Source organism: Oculina patagonica, chromosome 3 (genome assembly GCF_052425735.1).
Source record: "Oculina patagonica isolate OP01 chromosome 3, crgOcupat, whole genome shotgun sequence".
Classification (NCBI taxonomy): domain Eukaryota; kingdom Metazoa; phylum Cnidaria; class Anthozoa; order Scleractinia; family Oculinidae; genus Oculina; species Oculina patagonica.
This window is the reverse complement of record NC_135760.1, coordinates 8,397,791-8,406,189: the sequence shown is the minus strand read 5'-3', so window position 1 is coordinate 8,406,189 and position 8,399 is coordinate 8,397,791. Positions and strand designations below refer to the sequence as shown.

At 35.9% G+C, this 8,399-nt stretch overlaps 1 long non-coding RNA gene across 10 annotated transcripts; it reads left to right on the top strand.

The window, feature by feature from the left end:
- Positions 1–1,324: 1,324 nt before the first annotated feature.
- On the top strand, positions 1,325–7,267 carry LOC144646472 (uncharacterized). Of its 10 annotated transcripts, none has more exons than XR_013569413.1 (9): positions 1,325–1,425; positions 1,708–1,802; positions 2,216–2,335; positions 2,810–2,900; positions 3,104–3,222; positions 3,456–3,576; positions 4,497–4,585; positions 4,718–4,788; positions 5,875–7,267. It is a non-coding gene; the product is annotated as an uncharacterized LOC144646472 (long non-coding RNA). The 10 variants fall into 10 exon arrangements; XR_013569414.1 differs by having other exon boundaries at positions 2,810–2,925; positions 3,133–3,222; XR_013569415.1 differs by lacking the exon at positions 3,456–3,576.
- Positions 7,268–8,399: the final 1,132 nt, after the last annotated feature.

Sequence of the window (8,399 nt, the reverse complement as noted above, 5' to 3'; positions counted from 1 at the left end):
ATCCTTTGTTTTATTTTACAATTTTGTTTTCACATTTTTAGTATTGTATTTTTATTCATAATATAGTTTGCTGCCGCTGTTGTTGATTTGTAATAACTAAATAAATCATATCGACGTTACAAAGAGGGGAAGGCATGGTGTACAAATATCACATTCATTAGGGTTGATGAATAAGATTTTTACTTTTCAGGATACAGTCCATTTTGGCTTAGCTCAATGATAAATAATAAATAATATTATCTGAAAAAATCGTTCAGTCATTTTAAGTCTCACATTTCCACTTCTGCTGATTAAAAACGTCTATCACACTCGCACAAGCCAACATCCAACGCCTGTCTCACAAATTCGAACAAGTAACTTCTAAACCGAGCATCACTAATTCGATTAAATTTCGAGAAAAAAATTCTATAAATGATCGAATCCTCCAAACCGAGTCCAGGCACATTGTGGGACTGGACACGAACCGGATAAATGATCAAACAATCGTTGAACTCAGAATATAATCGAAAAACGTCGGAAACATCTTCAAAAACTCCGGTTACTATGACTTCGAAAAGGTTCGGACATCTTCGGCACTGTCTGTACAATTATACAGAACATCTCACGGTCCTAAAGAAAAGAAAAAACTTACTCAGCAAAAGCGGTATAAATTGGATGATAAACTTTATATTTGGATATTTCAACAGGCATGGCCTGACTTCTTCATGGAATGAACAAATCATTCCCTGAAGAAGTCACGCGGGTCAGACCGTGCCGTGACTTCTTCAGGGAATGAAGTGCGAAGTTCATTCCCTGAAGAAGTCACGGCACCGCCTGACTTGGCCTTACAAGGCCTGACTTCTTCGGGGAATGAACTGTAGAGTTCACTCCCCTGAAAAATTCAGGACTTTTCAGGCTGTGTTCTGACTTCTTCAGAGAATGAACTGCACAGTTCATCCCTGAAGAAGCGGGTCAGGCCACGTCTGATGAAATATTGGAAATTACGGTTTATCATCTCAACCGTACTGTCGACCTCCTTTATTTTGTAAAAACTGATAATTATAATAGCGAAAAAGAAATTGAGAGAAAACGATATTAAAAATCGAACATATTTGTCCCGTATTCAATTAACTAATCGATCTCTTCTCTTTGCTGTGCAGATTAGTTTGCATTTTATTCTTTTAATTTTTCAGTTTTGCCAAGAGAGGATGAGGGCGCATGGATCACCTGGATGACAGTTTATATCCACCTGTAGCGCTATTCCTGGTCAAATTACACTGGTACGTGTAAAGTATGGCTACGATGGGCTATGTTGGAATATGATAGCTTACAGCTTGCAAACCTCAAAAGAAGAGAAGAGCCTGGGGCGGAAGTGAGTCTCTTGAGACAACAGTACAAATAGTAGATGTCCAGCAGTTTCACGTTCATATTCAAAGATGGCGGACGGTAAGCTAACTTTTTTACACGCTTATTTTGAACAGAGTTAGTAGAGGAGACTAACTCTGTTTTGAAAATAACACCAGTTTAAATAAGCTATCCTTTCTTGTTAGTTTTTCAGGAAAAATGTTAGTTTTCCCTTCGGAAATCCGGCTGGTAATTGAGGTTAAATTGTGTCTTTGAGAATACTGTGTTGGAGCATATTTTCAGATATTTTAATCTATGTGTTGTTACAGCAAATGCTAATGCTATAAAAGGTTAATCTGCTTTGTGTTTTCTTTAATCTTCCAGATTGGGATACTGGATGTTGACTATGCAGGGCAAGTATTCCAAGAATGATGAATTTGGAGGGAAAGGAAATATTACAGCAGCGCGCGTTCTTCTGGGTGAGTCATAATAAAATAAAATTATAACTTAGGTATATATATAGTTAGTGATGGCCTTTGGATGTTTTCGACTTAGCAATGTATTACAAGTGGTATACATATATAATAATGTTGTTATCAGTGGCTTTTAATTTTTATAATGCTAATTTTTTACTGATCATTTATATTAATTAACCTTTTTTTTGTAGTTGGGTTCCAGTCTACATGGACAAAGGATCAAATAACTTGGAGCTGTATTAAAAGGTTCCTTGCTCAATAGCAGAGATACTGTGGTGTGAAGATAGAGGACCTGAGAAAAATGGTATTTACTAAAATCTGTGTTACTTTCAATTTTACGAGACTTGTTTTCGAGAAATTAAGTTTTATAATGCTACATTTTACTGATCATTTGTAATTATAACATTTCTTCTTAGTTGGATTCCAGTGTACAAAGACAAGGGCCGGATCAAATGATGTGCTGTTGTGTCAATAGGTCCCTTGCTAAATTGCAGAGATGATGCCATGGTGCGAAGATAGAGGACCTAAGATAAATGGTATTTATTTAAGTTTTTGTTACTTTCAAATTTATGGGACTTGTTTTCACTTAGAAGGACCATGGAGCTTATTATCAGAACTTCTTCTGTACTGTAGTAGGGAAGTGATCACATCAGTGATGTGTGTGTGTGATCTGAACAAAACCCGGCATTTGGTCATATCTGAGGGTTTCTTCCTTGTAGATCTTAACTTGTACTGGATCCAGGAGAGTCTATGGCCTGGAGCCTGTCTCTTACAAGTGTAACCACAAAAAGGCATACAAAATCGTACGTTTTCCCTTTATGTAACAGAGGTTAATTTGTGCCTTTGAGAATGTGTTGAACATTACAGCAAAACAACATGGAGCATTAAATTGTCACTGTACATAAATTATCAAATTGAGATTCTTCAAGAATGTGTTGTTATAGCAAAACAACATGGATCCATCCATTTACAAGTGGTCAATGTTAATTGTGTTTTCTTTGATCTTCCAGACTGGGATGTTGGATGTTGACTTACGCAGGGCACGTTTTCCAAGAGTGACGAATGTGGAAGGAAAAGACAATTGCACCAGTGTTCTTCTGGGTGAGTCATAATAAAATGAAATGTAGTATAGCTAGTTATGGCCTTTGGATGTTTTTGACTTACATGTAACAATTTATTACAAGTGGTATATATACAACATTATTATGTTATTATCAGAGCTTGCCTATATTGTCTGAGTTTCTATTACCCGGTATATACAGTAATACTACATTTTTACTGATCATGTAACTGTTCTCTCTTAGTTGGATTCCAGTGTACACATGCAGACAAGGACCAGTGACTTGCTGCTGTGTCAATAGGTTCCTTGCTAAATAGCAGAGATGATGCCATGGTGCGAAGATAGAGGACCTAGAAAAAAATGGTATTTATTGCAATCTGTGTTACTTCTAAATTTATGAAACTTGTTTTCAAAGAGAAAGAACCAGGGAGTTTGTCATGGGAATTTTTACAATATTGAAGTAGGAGAAGTAAAGAGCCAAAAAACTCTACACATATATCCTTAACACATACATTCTGCTAAGCAACAATAAGCTAAACATTTGTTTTCAGTTGAAAAATTGATAATAAATTGGGTCCATTTACCTTGTCTTTAAGCCGAGTACCACTACCAGTCAACACAGACAAGGATCAAATGGCTTGCTGACGTGCCAATAGGTTTCTTGCTAAGTAGCAGAGATAATGCTGTGGTGTGAAGATAGAGGACCTAAGAAAAATGGTATTTATTACAATCTGTATGCTTTATGTTATTTCTATCATTTTGCCTTTCTTTACATATTCTAGAGGTAGTTAGTCAGAGCTAGTTTTGAGTAAATTCTGCCAGGGGAGAGTTCTGTAATGCTTATCTGAATTTAATAATGTCCTATGTTGGAGTTTTATGAATCATACTTTTTGTCGCACAACATCTCTGTTAGAAAGGTTGGCTTTTGTTGCAATTTCATTCAATGTGCTGTTGCTACTTTTTGGGCCATGTCACTTGTTGGATCAGGGCCTGACCTTAGGGAAACTCTGATGTAATGCCTTTCAGTAAACTGTGCACTTTACAGGACTCAAGACTAAGGGTAGCAAACTAGCCACAGGCTAAGTAGAAATGCAGTTTTGGCTAGTAGGTTCTGGCCTTTCATTAGCCAAAATGGCTAGTTAAAATTTCAGGAATTTTAATTGGAAGAAAATCATACATCACAATTAATCGACTCCAAGATAACAGGACTCACAAGTACACTGTTGTCACATATAAAATTATCAAAGACTGTGGACAAGCTGAAATTACCAAAAAGTGAACTAAATTAACCCTAAAGATAATGATAACAGAGCCAGTGAAGATGGCACCAAACCTTAGTTACTGTAGCTTGTTATTAATAAGTAAGTTTTGGCTCATGAAGTCAAAGCTGTCACAAGCTAATTGGCTTAGCTAGCAAAAAAGTTAGTCTCAATCCCTGACTTTAAGTGTGCCTTCAAATTTTACTGCCTAGAATAAATATTGGGCTTTGTTGCTAGCTGTGGAACATCATTGTTATGTTTTATTTCCTCCATTTATATAAAGCGACCAAGAGGTTGTAGGTTTGTCAGTAATATTTAGCATTTGGTTGAAATATTTGAGTAACATAAATTGTGTTCCCATTAATGTGTTTGGTGTAGGTGTGTCTGATGTTAGAAGAGAACTGAACCTTTCAGAGAGTGTAGGAGAACATTATTAAGTGGATTTGTTGGTCATCGACTGTTGCAATGTAAGTTTTCGTGCTGAATGGGTTCTTTCATGTAATATCAAAATTAAATAACATGTTTTGGTTTGGGTTTGAATGTTACACCAAGCTTTATAGTAGTTGTGCACTAAAAGTAACATTTAACTTTCCTTTAAGGAATTACAAATGGGTTTTCAAGAGAAGGAGGCAAGGGCTCAGCAAGGAACTCAGTGATGTGCCAGTATTAGGTAATTGTATTTCAATGTTATTGGTTCATTTACGAAAAAGAGCTCTTCGAGCCACGACTGAATTTTTTTGCCAAGTTTAAAAAGTTTAGTTTTCATTCCTTGAAAATTTATGAGCAGCAGGTGATTCAAACATTTCTTTGATGCACAGGATAACAGATAAACAGTGGTATGTCTATTACATTGATATAAGATATTTTCGTCTTATGTGACTAAGTATGTCTGAGTAGCACACTCCTGGTAGGCATCTGACTGGGGAGCGAGAGGTCGCGAGTTCGAATTCCAGAGGAGACAGTTTTTTTTTTCTTTTTTTAACCCGTAGCACTAATTGAAAATGGTTTGTTTATTATATCGCTCTGTAGGTATGCATTGCAGAATAATTTACATGTAAGCTGTTAAGTAATAATGCTGTAAATAAATATATCAGAACATATAGACTGATTCAGGTACAAATGTAATTGTGCTGTTTCATCTGAAAAGCTTTAAATTTCCTTTTCTTGCGAACAAGCAGCCACGCACTCGATTTTAGCCAAGTAACGCTCTGGTTTCTAGTTAGATCCATCGTTAATGAAGCTTATGTGAAACCCGATTTAGTTTTCGAATGTTCCTATACATGTACGACGCTAGCTTGACAGATGTATACGAAAGAGATCAATCGTTACATCGCTTAATTTTGCGGCTCTCAATTTCCACTTTTTTGGCGTTCGAATACTTTCCACACATAATTGTCAGCCATATTTTGTTTCTTTGCTTCTTGTTTTTCTTGTAAACCCCTTTAAATTTAAAAAGGCCGCCTTTATACGGCTGTCTTGCTACACTCTTTCTTCTAGTATATCTGCTGGTCAGCGGAGTTGCAATGAGATCTTTACAGATGATGGACCGACCGACCGACCGACCGACCAACAAGTGCCATTGGGCTAGCTACTATTAACTCCTGAATAAATTCAGTCGTAAAAAGGTTGCTGTCCTTTGTTCTCAATAAATGTTTTTTCCTTGTGACCCCATTCAAGTAGCCACACAAATCTAAAGGTCAGTTCTAGCTATCTTTTTCTTGCAAATCTTAAGTTGTTTTTTCTTGTTCCTTTGCAGGCTCTATTTCAAAGGATCTTAATCTAACACAATCCTTAAAAGAAGGCCAAGCCTTTATTGACATGGAGTCCAGACAAGATTCTGTCTCTACTGACAAACATGAATGAGATGAATTGATCAACAACTGGTTTCTCCTTACATCGTTAGTCTATTGTCCATCAGTCAAGTGGCGAGAACAAAGACATTCATCAGCTAGGGGATACTGTCTTGATCGACCACCATTTTCTCATAATGAACATTAAAAGAGATGTATGGGATTAAGTAAGGGGAACTGATATGAAAAGAATGCGTAACTAAACAGCATCTTGATAAGGAAAGATCTCAGTTGCATTTACTTTCAACACACATTTATGTAACATATGTGACTACAAAACCAGTTTCCTCTATGACCTCTTCAGTTGGTTGCCATAATAGATGTGAATCTGGGATGACTTCATGCATGCATCCATGCATGGAAAGTAAACCTCATAATCAGCTTCCAAATGACAACTTTGTTAAAAAATAACCAACAGAAACATTGATAACTATAATAGAAAATAATATATTTTTTAATAAATACTCGAAGAGAGAGATGAGCATAAAATTACATAACATTTTGATGAACCATGCCATTCACATTTACATTTGAAAATTTACAAAGGTAAATGTGCAGGGTTAGATGTTCATCAAAACCTTATGTAGTTTGAGCGCTCCTCTTAATCTTAAGGTATTTATTCAAAATCTTTAGTTGTTAGAAATAAAAACTAAAATAACTATAAAACAATATTATTTAAAATTAAAAATAAATAAAAACATTTTGGAACTTGATATATAGGTATATTTTTCATATGTGGTTACATGAAGTCATTCCAGATTCAACTCTTACATAGCAACCAACTGAAGAGGTCACAGGCTAAACTAGCTTTTTAGTTGCATATTCCTCGTGAATGTGTGTTGAAATTAAATGTAAGTACGGTCGTTCCTGATCGAGGTATTTGTCGATTAGATTTTTACCAGGCCACATAAATGTAGTATCCTTTTACCTACAGTGTATCTAGTATCCTTTATTCAAAATACTCAAAAATTGTAACAGATGAAAGGTCATGAATCAAATGGAAACAGATGCAAGCTGTATCTAAAGCTGTCTGAATTGTATTTGTTATGAGTTGGGTTGCATAAATAGTATTTTTTAGAACTCGTTGTCATTGATTTATCATCTTGGAGGGGCGAAGATGGAGTGAAAAAGAAGGGGACTGGGGAGAGGCTAATAATGAACATGAGTCAATTTCGCATGTTTGCATTGCTGGTTTTTCATAAGATTCAATAAAACAAATCAAAGTTTCCTTTAGGCTGTAAACTCGTGTAATCGTGATAACTTTTAAAATTAATTTTTTTGTGAAATGGAAATAAAGTTTAAAAAACGTGGCATTTGCCACGAAATTTGCATTACGATTGCACTTCAATCATTGGCTGCGGTCACATCAACGACGTAACTAAAGTTTAACTATAGTTAGTCTCAAGTTACGTGACGTCATACCTAACTATAGTTAGTGCTTTCTGTCGTCTTTGCGGTCACACCAATGCAGTTAACTATCGTTAGTTCTGATTAGGTTGTGAATAATTTGGTATTTAAATTAGTTCATGACAGCCCTTGTTGTTTATTTGTGTCCAGTTGTTCCTCTATTTTTTCTATTTTTGCACGGCATTTCGGCCTTGAAGAAAATAAAATGAAGTAAGGATGCTAGAAACCGAAGAATTCAAGCTTTATTTTTGCTAACATTGATGATATGTAATTTCTTGGCATGTTGTTTTTCTTGTTTTCCTTCCCTTGGCGCTTTGTTTTGCATATTTATGTTCATCTCGCACGTGCGAAAAGAATTGTCGCTTTCTGATTGGCTTTTCGTTTGTAAACTTAAGACTAACCCATGAACCTTGCTTGGGTATAACTATATATAAGTGTGTATTGTTTTGGATCAACGAGGCGTAAATTTTCTAACTATAGTTAGGGCGAACAGAGAAGCGGTCACATTACCGAAATAGCTAACTATAGTTAACGCCGTCCTAACTATAGTTAGCAGTCTAGATGTGACCGCAGCCATTGTTTAGTTACAATTAAACGAAAAGAGATTATGAAATTTTCACTTGCTTTTTTTGGTATTACTATGCGTTAGCCCTTTTTCATTATTCGTCTGTTTTTTGTTTCCTAATCTGCAATGCTGTGCCTTCTTATTCCTCCAAGCCTAAATACACTGGAATAAGCTGACTATTTCTCTCATTTCTCCTCTTAATGTATCATTCAAATTTAAAAGCGCCCATCCTCCTCGGGCAAACCCTGGGCATTCATTTACTTTTCTGAAAACCTTCGGTCAAATTCTTCACCGTGTTGTCAATTTACAAGGTCAAAATGGCCCATGTCACCCGTAAGGGCTTTTCAGAGCGTCAAATTCTCTACCCTCTACCAGCTCTACGGTTTTATAAAAAAGGAAAAGGGATACCCGGCAACAAAACTAATTAGAAACCTATGATGTGTACTTTATGTTCATGTA